Here is an 11651-nt window from a genome sequence, read left to right as displayed (position 1 = left end):
GTCATCATTTTCAAAAAGCCTCCGTTTCACAGTTGGCAAAAATGGCTTTTTCAAATGTATCCCCTTTGGATAGCGTTTTTAAAATAAAAACTTCCAAAATGCAGTCTCATTGCAGATAGATTGTGTGTTTTTCAAGTAAACATGGCCAAAATGTGTTTTTGTTAGGGTTGTAAAATTCCAGGAATATTCAAGACTGGAAACTTTCTATTGAAATGAACAGGAATTAACGGGAATAAACTGGAAATTTAAAAATTGCAGATTATCCTATAACAGGGAAGTTAAATGTAGTTGGAAAACAAAGGTCTTGCAGGATAATTTAGTTTATTTTATCTCAGTGTAATTTCTACCTGCACATCAGCACATTAACTGCAGGGTTAATGAGGCCACTCCCCCTACATGCACTGTGCATTGATCCATAACACAATTTTTAAAATCCTGCACACAAAATAAATAAAAAAAATCCATCATGATGAATATTCACATAAATTACATTAATGTATGTTGAAAACCTCTTTGTGCTGTGTGTAACTGTTTTTTGGCATTTAATGAATGAATAAACACAATATTTATATTTATGTCTGTATATGATACAGTTTATATACATTTACCCAAATTTCTGATGAATAAGCCATAATTCCAATATATTCCTCTAAATCCCCAATAAAGTTTCCAACTTGGAATATCTGTTTTGTAGTTTTGTAGTTTGTAGTTATAAATAATTAACACTGCAATGTTTTAAAATCACAGTTGTAATAAAATGCTGTGCATTGAACATGATTTGGTTTTGGTATTAATTTGTATGAACTACAGTAGCTACAACCTTCTATCAATTATTTGGTAATATTCAATTTAATTCATGTTTATTTGTATAGCGCTTTTAACAATGAACATTGTCCCAAAGCAGCTTTACACAGATAATGTGGTGATAAAAATAAATATGTTTGTTATAAGTGTAAGTTTGTCCCTGATGAGCGAGCCGGTGGCGACTGTGGTGAAGGAAAAAAATCCCTGAGATGCATAAGGAAGAAATCTTGAGAGGAACCAGACTCAAGAGGAAACCCATCTTCATCTGGGTTGCACCGAATGTCCATTTATTACAGATAAACGATGTTGAGGTGCAGTGATGGTGATCAAATGCAACCTGTAGTCCTGAGTCAATGTATCAAACCGTTGACATTAACTACAGTCCAAATCCATCCTCAAAGCTCCCGTTCTTACTTTAGAAGTTTATGGATCCCCAAGGCGTTTATGAGAAACCGTCCCCAGCTGCACAGAGTGGCCTCCAATTGAAGAGGACACTATCCAGAGGCAGGCCTGGACTAAGTGGGAGGATCCTAGATGGGGAGGTGTAATATAACATCAAAGAATTTTAACGTAATGCATGTTGGAATTAAAAATCATTATTTCAGATATTAAATATGGTCTTAATAATTTTATAGAGAGGTCTGCATATTTGAGTCTGGAAAAGTCTGAAATTTTGAAATGAAAAATGTGTAGGGACTATGTTACCGAACAATGACTTTTTGATGATGCGATCAAATAGCAACCAGCTTCAGTGAGAGGCACGGTCACTTTATAAACGCAGAAAAACATGACTGTTGTGTGGAAGTGATAAAAGGTTCAGAGAAGACACAAATCATCACAAGCAACGACTAAGAGACTGTTTAGACGACACGTCATTAATGAGAAGGGGTGAATTTTTTGCTTATGGCGTACGAATTGCATGCACAATCTTCTGCTAGCGCTGCACGAGTTTTTGATGCTAACTGTTGGACGCCCTTAGCTTGATTGCCAGGGTTCAAAGTGCATTAACATTCACAGCATAATACTCACTACTCTTGAGTTCTTTTCAAAGGGCTACTTTTTACTCATACTTCGAATAGTATTCAGGACAGGTACTTTACTCAAACTACATTTACGTTTAGTTGAGTTTGAATTCTCAGTATTCTTTCCACCACTGATTCCAGGATGTTTGAAATGATCCTAGTTGGAGACTCTAGAGCTGCTATTGTTATGCTGGATTTCTTTCCTAGTATCAATTTTACATAATAGCTGTAAATAACCCAAACCCACACGCACAAGTCTACGAACAAGAAAGATCCCTGCACTTTAGAAGCCTTATTAACACCGACTTTCTTGTGGAAGGCTGATGAATTGCTTGTGCCCCTGGTAATGAGGCTAAAGCATAAACAATAAATGCCTCAAAGGGCACAGAGCCCTGAAGTAAACAAGCCGAGCAACCCGTATAATTCCAGCCAGATATGCATGGAAGAACATCACAATGCTGTGGATAATATCACACAAACCACACACAAAAAAAATACTTGAGCTTTGCTGGCGGTAGCAGCAGTGAAGTGTGTAAAGCCTGACATCTTTTGTGTGATTCTTCATCATGCAATTTGAGTTGTGCGTTTAGTAGCATGGCAGGGAATAGAGAAGCCTGGTTAACAAGGATAGCAGCACATTTCTGTTCACAGGTCAGAAGGATTCAATGGAGTCGATTGTGCTTCATTAAGCCTGAGGTTAAGTGATCAAGCCACAAACAAACAAAACATACTGCTGAGAATTTTAGCGTTATTTTGAGTATGAATGCTATTAGTCCCTTAGTAGCATCATCTTACAACATACAAAAAAAATACACTGGGTTATTTTTTCAGCCACTCGGCTCCTGGCTTTAGTTTGTTGGTGCAGGTAGCTGGGTCAGTGTGACTCAAATTGGGTTGATAATGGACAATCCAGCATGAGGGGACCTGAAAAAGAACAGGCACAATTAGTTTTCTGCAATTTCCCACCGCGCCTGTCGAGACAACGAGAGAAACGAGAGAAAAAAGTCTGAAATAAGGCAAAGTGGACACACTTTTTTTCCCCCACCGCCAGATTTTGCCAATTGTCACCCAGTCAGTCAGCTCTCCACTATCACACTACCGTAAAAGACCGGGAGAAGGTGAACACCTGCTGACATGCCCGTCACCCGAGACACATGAAAAGAGCCAAAGACTTTGCTTCAAACTACTGATCCTGCTGCACCATGATGCAGTGTAACATCAAAACAATGCGCTATCGACCCTCTTCTGCATCCGTGAGCGAGTGTCCTTGTGTTTGACAGGACAGAAAGACGATCTCATTCCTATCCATACAGAGGACAATAAATAAACAAATAAATGAATCGCTGATTGACTGTCCATGATTTCAGATTGTTCAAGTTAAAAGCTATAACATTTCTGTATCTGCTTAATTTATCATTTTAGAATCAAAGCTTATCTTTATATATCTGCAAACATCTATATTTGCACTGTATATCACACAATATGGACTAAAGTATCGGGACACCTGACATTTCCACCCATATCTGATTCTTCCCCAAACTCAGCACCAAGCTGGAGGTACACAATTGTATATGATGTCTTTGGATGCAGTAGCATTACATTTCTCTTCACTTGAACTAGGAGATGCAAACATGTTCCAGCATGATGATGCCCCTGTGCACAAAGCCAACTCTATGAAGATATGCTTTACATGGGTTGAAGTGGAAGATCTCCTGCTATAGAGCCCTTCCCTGAACACCATTGGGATGAATGTGAATGCTGACCGCACCCCAGGCCTCCTAACCTCACCTTCACCTGTACCTGACTTTACAAACACTCTTGTGGCTGAATAAGCACAAATTTCCACAAGCACACTATCAAATGGGGACTAAATGTTGATTTGAATGTTCAAAAGGCTCATGTAAACCTACTGTGCCTATACATATATGGCAGTTCTATCTATCTATCTATCTATCTATCTATCTATCTGTCTGTCTGTCTGTCTGTCTGTCTGTCTGTCTGTCTGTCTGTTTATCTAATTAATCATTGTTAAACTGAATAATGCAGCTTTCACACCCAGTGTATGTTTCCTTCCCGAAGATTCTTTGGTGCTAAAACAAACATTGTAACCATAATGACTCCAGTCTACAACACTCGATGTAGCTTACTGTTAAAGCCATTGGACTTTGGACCCCAAGTAGCCCCTCCTGGGCCCCTGAGTAAAGCCTTTAGATGCTCAGTTGTATGAACGAATAAATGCATGTTGCTCTGGAAAGGGCGTCTGCCATAAATGTAATGCAATGCATTTCTACCCTATTTCATTTCTACCCAAGCTGGGTTAAAATCTATCCAAACCCTCTGTAATTATATCCATGGTATTCTGCGTTAAAAACATTCTCTTAACTACAGTAAAAAGTGCTGTGAACTGACTCATCTCTCTGCAATGATTTATTAATAGATGCAGTCCTTTAGCTCGCCTTTCCACTTCAAAAACTTGCCTAATCAACAAAGTCTGCGCTTTGCCTCGGGTCCCTCGTGATCCTTTTTCCGATCGAATCAGAACCCGTTCAATTGTTTTTCCACACAGTTTAACCTGGTCTTTTCCTTTTCAACTCGATTCCATTCAGAAAAATCCTGCGCTCCTTTCGATCAGAGCATGTTACATCTCATATCGACTGCGTTCCTTTTCTTTTATTCTTAGTTATGCATGAACACTGCATTCTATCATTGTTCAGGTTTGGACACTGGTTCATTTGCACACTCAGTGCTTTGCTTGTTTTTAATGTGTCCACGTGTTTTTGTTTGCGTACTTGTGTATAGTCTTGCGTCCATATCTGTAGATTTCCTTTCCAGCTTTTCAGAATTTCGCTCGAACGATCCTTTTCCCTCAGGTGGCAATTTGTCTGTCTTCTCGTCAGATGAGTGCCGAGTGTCACTCGACGTTCAGCTCCACGCTAGCGTTTGGAATCGCTAATTGTGTTTGTCCTGCATGTCATTTCCATGCGCGGCTGCACACCATCAACGCGCACTCTCTGACACTTCGTCACTTCGCAAATGGCTAAATTTAGGTGACAAACTCTTTGGTGTTTCTCAGATTCCATGTTATTTGACTTGGATTAGACAGGACCGGAATAGTGTTTGGTTTATTTTTCATTCCTTTAATTTCTTTTGCGCCAGATGTCTTGGTCTTCAGTGATAACAGGATTTAATAGATGCATTAATGGAATATTACGTGCTTTTTAAATATGCAGTCTGTGGGCTTTTCTTTAACAGTTTTGCAGTTTGAGGGAGAAAAGTAAGCGATTTGACTGAAATCGACAAAATGTTATATAGACACTATAAAGACAAAGTTTTTTGAACACATTTTCTTAAGATGTATATGTGCTTTTTGACCATCCTATTCCACATATAGGACTTTATTCACTCTTATATTGACCTACACCCTTCTGGGAAGATGTTCCACCAAATTTTGGAGTGCTTGTGAAAATTTGTGCTCATTCAGCCACAAGGGTATTAGTACAGTCAAGTACTGGGGTGCAGTCAGCATTCACATTCATTATGTCCAATAGGGTTGAGGTCAGATCTCAAGATCTTTTAACCCATGTAAAGCATATCCTGATGGAACTGGCTTTGTGCACAGGGGCATTGTCATGATGAACATGTTTGGGTCTCCTAGTTCAAGTAAAGGGAAAATGTAATGCTAGCACATCCAAAGATGTCCTTTACAATTGTGCGCCTCCAACTTTGTGGTAAAAGTTTGGGGAAGAACCACGTGTGGCAATGACAATATTTTTGTCTATAAAGTGTATGTGTTTTGAACTTGGACAAATAAAGAGGAAAAAAAATAAACATCAAATGTTTAGTTTTTTACACAATTATATCATCGTTTATTTCCTGCCAACTTCATGATCCCTCTTCTTGGGATTTCTGCTTAGACTTGCCAAAGGTGATTTTAGTTTCCACAATTAATTTCAGAGTTCTTCAAGGCAAATTGCAAACAACCCAGAAGTATTTATTTGGCTATGTTTCAGGTAATAAAGTGGAAGTTGTGGATGCAAATACAGATATTTATTTTAGCAGTGCAAATAAAACAGTAAAAAAATAAAACGAAGGCAAAGAAAACAAAAACAAAGCAACAAAGAAGCCATAACCTGAGCTTGAAGACCAAGCCGGTGGAAAACGCAAATACAACATTGATTTATGAGCGTGGAAACTGTATACGACATGAAGAGACGCTGAGTTTGGTGCAAATGGAGACTTAAGATGGTGGACTTCTGTTTGTAAGGTTATGAGTTTAAATCCCAGCACCACCAAGCTGTTCCTGCTAGGCCCTTTAGCAACCCTCAAGTGGTGAGTTGAGAAAATGAGATAATTATATTGTTTAAATAGGTTTTGTGGCTTAACCAAATAAATGCTCACTCTATTAGCCAGGTATTGAGAGTTTCAGTTTCAGCAATGCCACAGGCATGCTTATTGTCTCTGCATTACTGTGTGTCTGTGAGCTCATGCGTTTGGAAAAGGGGAGATAATGCAGATCGTGTGGTAGGAACGCCCTGTGATGTGTCATGGCAGCATGTCACATGCCTCACTGATCGCTCTCACCTCTGATGTGTTATACGTTTTTAACACTACTCTCACGGTCAAGCTTTTTCAGTTTCTCATAGTCTCACAGTCAAAGCTTTTGTTGTAGTTGTCTTTTGTTTTTATGGGAGGCTAAATCATGTGATGGTCATGCTGTTAGTTTGCTTTACTAATATTTTGTTTTGTGTGTTTCCTCTGTAAATAAATGCAACCCACAACTGCCAATCCACATTCTCTACTGCTTCTAGACTTGATGCTGTATAAGAAGGATTTAAAATATATGCTGTTTGGGAGTTTTGTGGAGTCACAGTCTGAACAATGACAACTTGAATAAATTAAAACTTTTGTAAAATATATGTCATAGTGTAACAGATATCTTGGATATTTTTTTACTCCAAACCACCAGAGGGGTAACACCCAGCCTCCGCTCTTTGTTGATGGGTTTCCACCCAGCCTTCCCTCTTAACTAACGGGTAATACACATCCTTCCCTCTTCCTTGATGGGTAATGTCCATCTTCCTCTCTTTGCTAAGTGGTAATGCTGAGCCTCCCCTATTCCCTGAGGGGTAACACCCAGCTTTTACTCTTAGCTGAGGTGTAATGCCCACCCACCTCTCTTTGCTGAGGGGTAACGCTGAGCCTCTTCTCTTCTCTGAGGGGTAACACCCAGCCTCCCCTATTCCCTGAGGTGTACTGCCCATCCTCCCCTCTAAGCTAAGGAGTAACACCCAGCCTCCCCTCTTCGCTGAGGGGTAATGCCCATTCTCCCCTCTACGCTGAGGGGTAACACCCAGCCTCCCCTCTTCCCTGAAGGGTAATGCCCATCCTTCCCTCTACGCTGAGGGGTAACACCCAGCCTCCCCTCTTCCCTGAGGGGTAATGCCCATCCTCCCCTCTACGCTGAGGGGTAACACCCAGCCTCCCCTCTTCCCTGAGGGGTAATGCCCATCCTCTCCTCTATGCTGAGTGGTAACACCCAGCATCCCTTCTTTGCCGAAGGTGGCAACCCAGTCTCCCCTGTTCACCAAAGGGGTAACACCCAGCCCCCCTCTGTTTGATGAGGGATGCTTCCCAGCTCATTCTCTTCTCTGAGGGTCTTTGCTAGGACCTTTTCTGCTACCCTGCCCTACAGAGGACACCACTCCAAACTAAGGAGGGGTCCAGGTTTTGGAGCCATGCCTTAAGGACTGGGTAAGGGATATCTTGGATTTTTTGTCCCCTCCAGTCCTCAAGAGAACATCCTCATACACAATTCTGAATTTCTTCCAATATCTGCATTCCTTTCTTATCTTTTTCTGACCCCTGTAGTGTTGTATATATAGCAAAATATCTCAGGACATTTGTTTTAAAAAATGCTGCTTTTTGAGCTGATCATTTTAGAGACATGGTCTGTTCTATCACAAATAACCTCTGAGAGAAACTATGCTCTCTGACGCCTGTCCTGGTGTGTCACTTGTCAACTCTTTGCAGTGCATTGAGCAGGAAGTGTGTGACAAAGCGAAGCCACATACTCAACATTGTATAGAATTTCAATAGACATATAAACCTTCAGAAGAAATCAAACAGTTCCTCAGTATGATATATCTTGTTTTATATTTTTTCATATTGACAAGTCAATTCTGATCTAACAGAGGAATTCATTTGCTTAAGCTTTCCTAAAATACAGATACAATGCTCCTTCTGTCCAATTAAACCGCTTCTCAAACAACTGGTGGGAATGCGACATGAAACCTCTCATAACGAAGATCCTGTAAATTATCATGGCAGAATGTTCAGTACTCGGAATCTCAAGGGCAGAGCACTAATAAGGTATGATTAGATTATATTTATTAAAGGGGTGAAGTCAATCACAGCAATGTCAGACAGGACAGATAGATAAAACCTGACTAAACAGATTTTTTTTCATATATTTATTATGCAGGGGACATTATGATGTAGAAAGGTTGATGTTAGGTTAATGTTCACCTTAAAAGCAGGATACAGATTTTTATATACAGTATATAATTTCACATAGGGATGCACTGGTTAGGGCCGGTTATAGTTTGTGAGTTTTGGTCTCTTGTTATTCTAATTGGATTTTGAAAAAGAGCTTTAAACCTCAAGCTCTCAGATACAGTGGGTAAGGAATTGGAAGCATTTTATTTTCTAATAACAATGAAAGGTAGAAAAAGAGACTCATAGCTGCTTTAACATAAGTGATAAGAGAACTAAGTCCCTGAATGTATCTGTATATTTATGTACAGTATTTATGTCAGGTATATGTATTGTTAGATTACTTCCTATTTTATTTATTTATTTATTTATTTATTTATTTACATTTTTTTATTTAATTTTTTATTTTTGTGGTTAGGATGCGGCGCCCTCACCGCTGCGGCCCGGGTTCGATCCCCGGTCAGGGAACCAACCCCAGCCATTAGGGGCTTCACAAGCCTTAGTGCTGGTCCCAAGCCTGGATAAATGGGGAGGGTTGCGTTAGGAAGGGCATCCAGCGTAAAAACATGTGCCAAATCAAATATGCGGATGGTCCGCTGTGGCGACACCTAATGGGAGAAGCCGAAAGAAAATTGATATTATATTATATTAATTTCAAGACCCTCTAGTTTAGCAGTGTGCTATGTTTCCAGGTCGGCGGCATTCAGCGTTTTTCCCACGCTACCCATTATTTTAGGACACTTAGTACATTTACTTGGGGCCAGATTATTTTACTTTATCCCGTGGAATTATTCTTGCCACCTTGCCAGCTCTGGTTCATGTTCTTATTTCTGTTCCTGAGCCCTGTCCCTGATCCCTGTCCCTGTCTCTGATTCCTGTCCTGCCCTGTTACTGGTTTGGACTTTGGACTTGTTTTTAATTTGTGTTTTTGCTCTACATTTATTGTTTTGTTACCTGTGCCTGATTTTTGGATTGTTTTGGTTTCTGACTTCGGTTCTTCCTGATTGGTCTGTCTGCTGGCTCTCGGATTTTGGACTGGTTATTGGACTGTGTTTTTGCTTTTGCCCCATTGCTTTCTCAGTCGGCTCAGAACCCAGAGCTGTTTTCTCTGTTTGCTACATTTTATTAAAGCCTGTTAAATTCTACAGTCTGCATCCTGTATTTGGGTCCTCCATTATATTATATTATATTATATTATATTATATTATATTATATTATATTATATTATATTATATTATATTATATTATATTATATTATATTATATTATATTATATTATATTTATTATATTATATTATTTTATATTATATTATATTATATTATATTATATTATATTTATTATTTTATATTATATTATATTATATTATATACACTATATGGGCAAAAGCATTAGGACACCTGACTTACAAGCCATATGTTGTTCTTTCCCAAACTGTAAGCATTAAATTTTCCCTTCACTTAACTAGGAGATCCAAACCTGTTCCAGCATGACAATGCACCTGTGCACAATGTAAACTCCACAAAGATATGCTTTACATGGGTTGGCATGAAAGATTTCCTCCGCTATAAAGCTCTTACCTGAATACTATTTGAACACCTTTGGGATGAATGTGAACGCTGACCACACCCCAGGCCTTCTCACCTCACCTACATCAGTGCCTCACTTTTTTAACACCCTTGTGTCTGAATGAGCACACTCCAAAATCTAGTGGAACATCTTCCCAGAAGAGTGGAGGGAATTATAAGAGCAAATTTGAACTAAATGTGGAATGCAATGCTCAAAAATCACAGACCATACTTATGACCAGGTGTCTGCAAACTTTTGCCAATATAGTGTATGTATATTTAAAAGTAGGCTTATAAAGGTTATGTTGTATTAAAAATCAGAAAATTGTAAGTTGTTCTGGATAAGGACCTCTGCCGTATATTGTAGAAGAAGCTGCTATAACATAAGAATGGACTTGATTGACTTTTGGACATTTTATAACAAATAAATGTAACAAAAAAGCATGTAAAAGAATCATGTACAGTTAAAAATTAACTTGTTGAAATAACTGTTTGTAGTGTAAAAATAAAAAAATTGTTGACATGCTGTTATATGTAAATACTCAATTTTTCTATGGTATATAAGATAAATCTTGTATATATACTCCAGCACCAGATTTCAAGACTCCAGCACCAGATTCTGACTTATAGGGAAGTGTAAGATGATAAACATGACTCACCAAAAGACCATAAGTTCAAATCTCAGCAGTACATAGCTACTGCATCTGGGCTCTTTAGCAAGGCTCTTAATAAATGTAATAATTAGGATAATAAATTAAAAAGTCTAATCAATAATTAATTTATATAATTAATAAATGAGATAATTGTCCTTAAAAAAAGTCCTTTTGGATTAGCCCGTCTGCTAAATGCTGTAAATGTAGAAGTGACAAAAAAGTTATTAAATTATCTTTACATTTGGAAAAAAAGTGCAAAACTTTTTTTTGTCTTATAACCTCAATTTTTTTATATATATATATATATATATATCCCACTGTTTTTCTTGGAGAGAATATGATGAAAGATTTGGAAAGCTATGGTGCTGTCCATGGTGCTGACACATATAGTTTTTTTCTCTCTCTCTCTCTCTCTCTCTCTCTCTCTCTCTCTCTCTCTCACACTCACACACAAACACACACACACACACACACACACACACACACTGGGTTCTACCCTGTCAAGTAAGTCAGTGTACATTTTTAAACTACATGGCATCTCAGCATGTCTTAATTTACCCAGAATCCCCCTCGTGTTCTGCTTTAAAGCACTTGCTCTGAGGTCTCATGTGCTGGTTTATCTAAAGAAAGAGAGCACATGTAAGTAGAGTAAGAATAAGAGTATTAACAAAAAAAATTCAAGGTACACTCTCATGATCACAGAAATCCAACTGCTCAGATATTCCACATATAGAATAAAGCATATGAGAGGTGTGCTGTTATAGGGAAATAATTCATACCATTCTGGTATTGTCTTTCTAACAGCAAGCCACCTAAGGCTTTATTCTTCTTACACAATCATTCTTTTAAGCAGGTTCATTTTTTTATACTGTTGCACCTGATTCCAGCTTAAAAGTGTATTATTCCAATTAAAACGTTTATAGAAACCTGAATGGTTTTATAACATCCATGACACACACCCAGCATACAAATCTACTCGAACCTGGAAACTTTCCTGAGGTAGAAAACGTTCCCTCATAAAGAACTAAGACTGGAGACTCATTCCATAACTCTTCACTGATTGGGTTTTTATTTCTTAAATAACTACACATTTTTTATTACGATTCATTATGTCA

The sequence above is a fragment of the Silurus meridionalis genome, chromosome 2, assembly GCF_014805685.1.
Source record: "Silurus meridionalis isolate SWU-2019-XX chromosome 2, ASM1480568v1, whole genome shotgun sequence".
Taxonomy (NCBI): Eukaryota; Metazoa; Chordata; class Actinopteri; order Siluriformes; family Siluridae; genus Silurus; species Silurus meridionalis.
The sequence above is the reverse complement of the archived record's forward strand: the minus strand, read 5'-3'. Positions refer to the sequence as shown.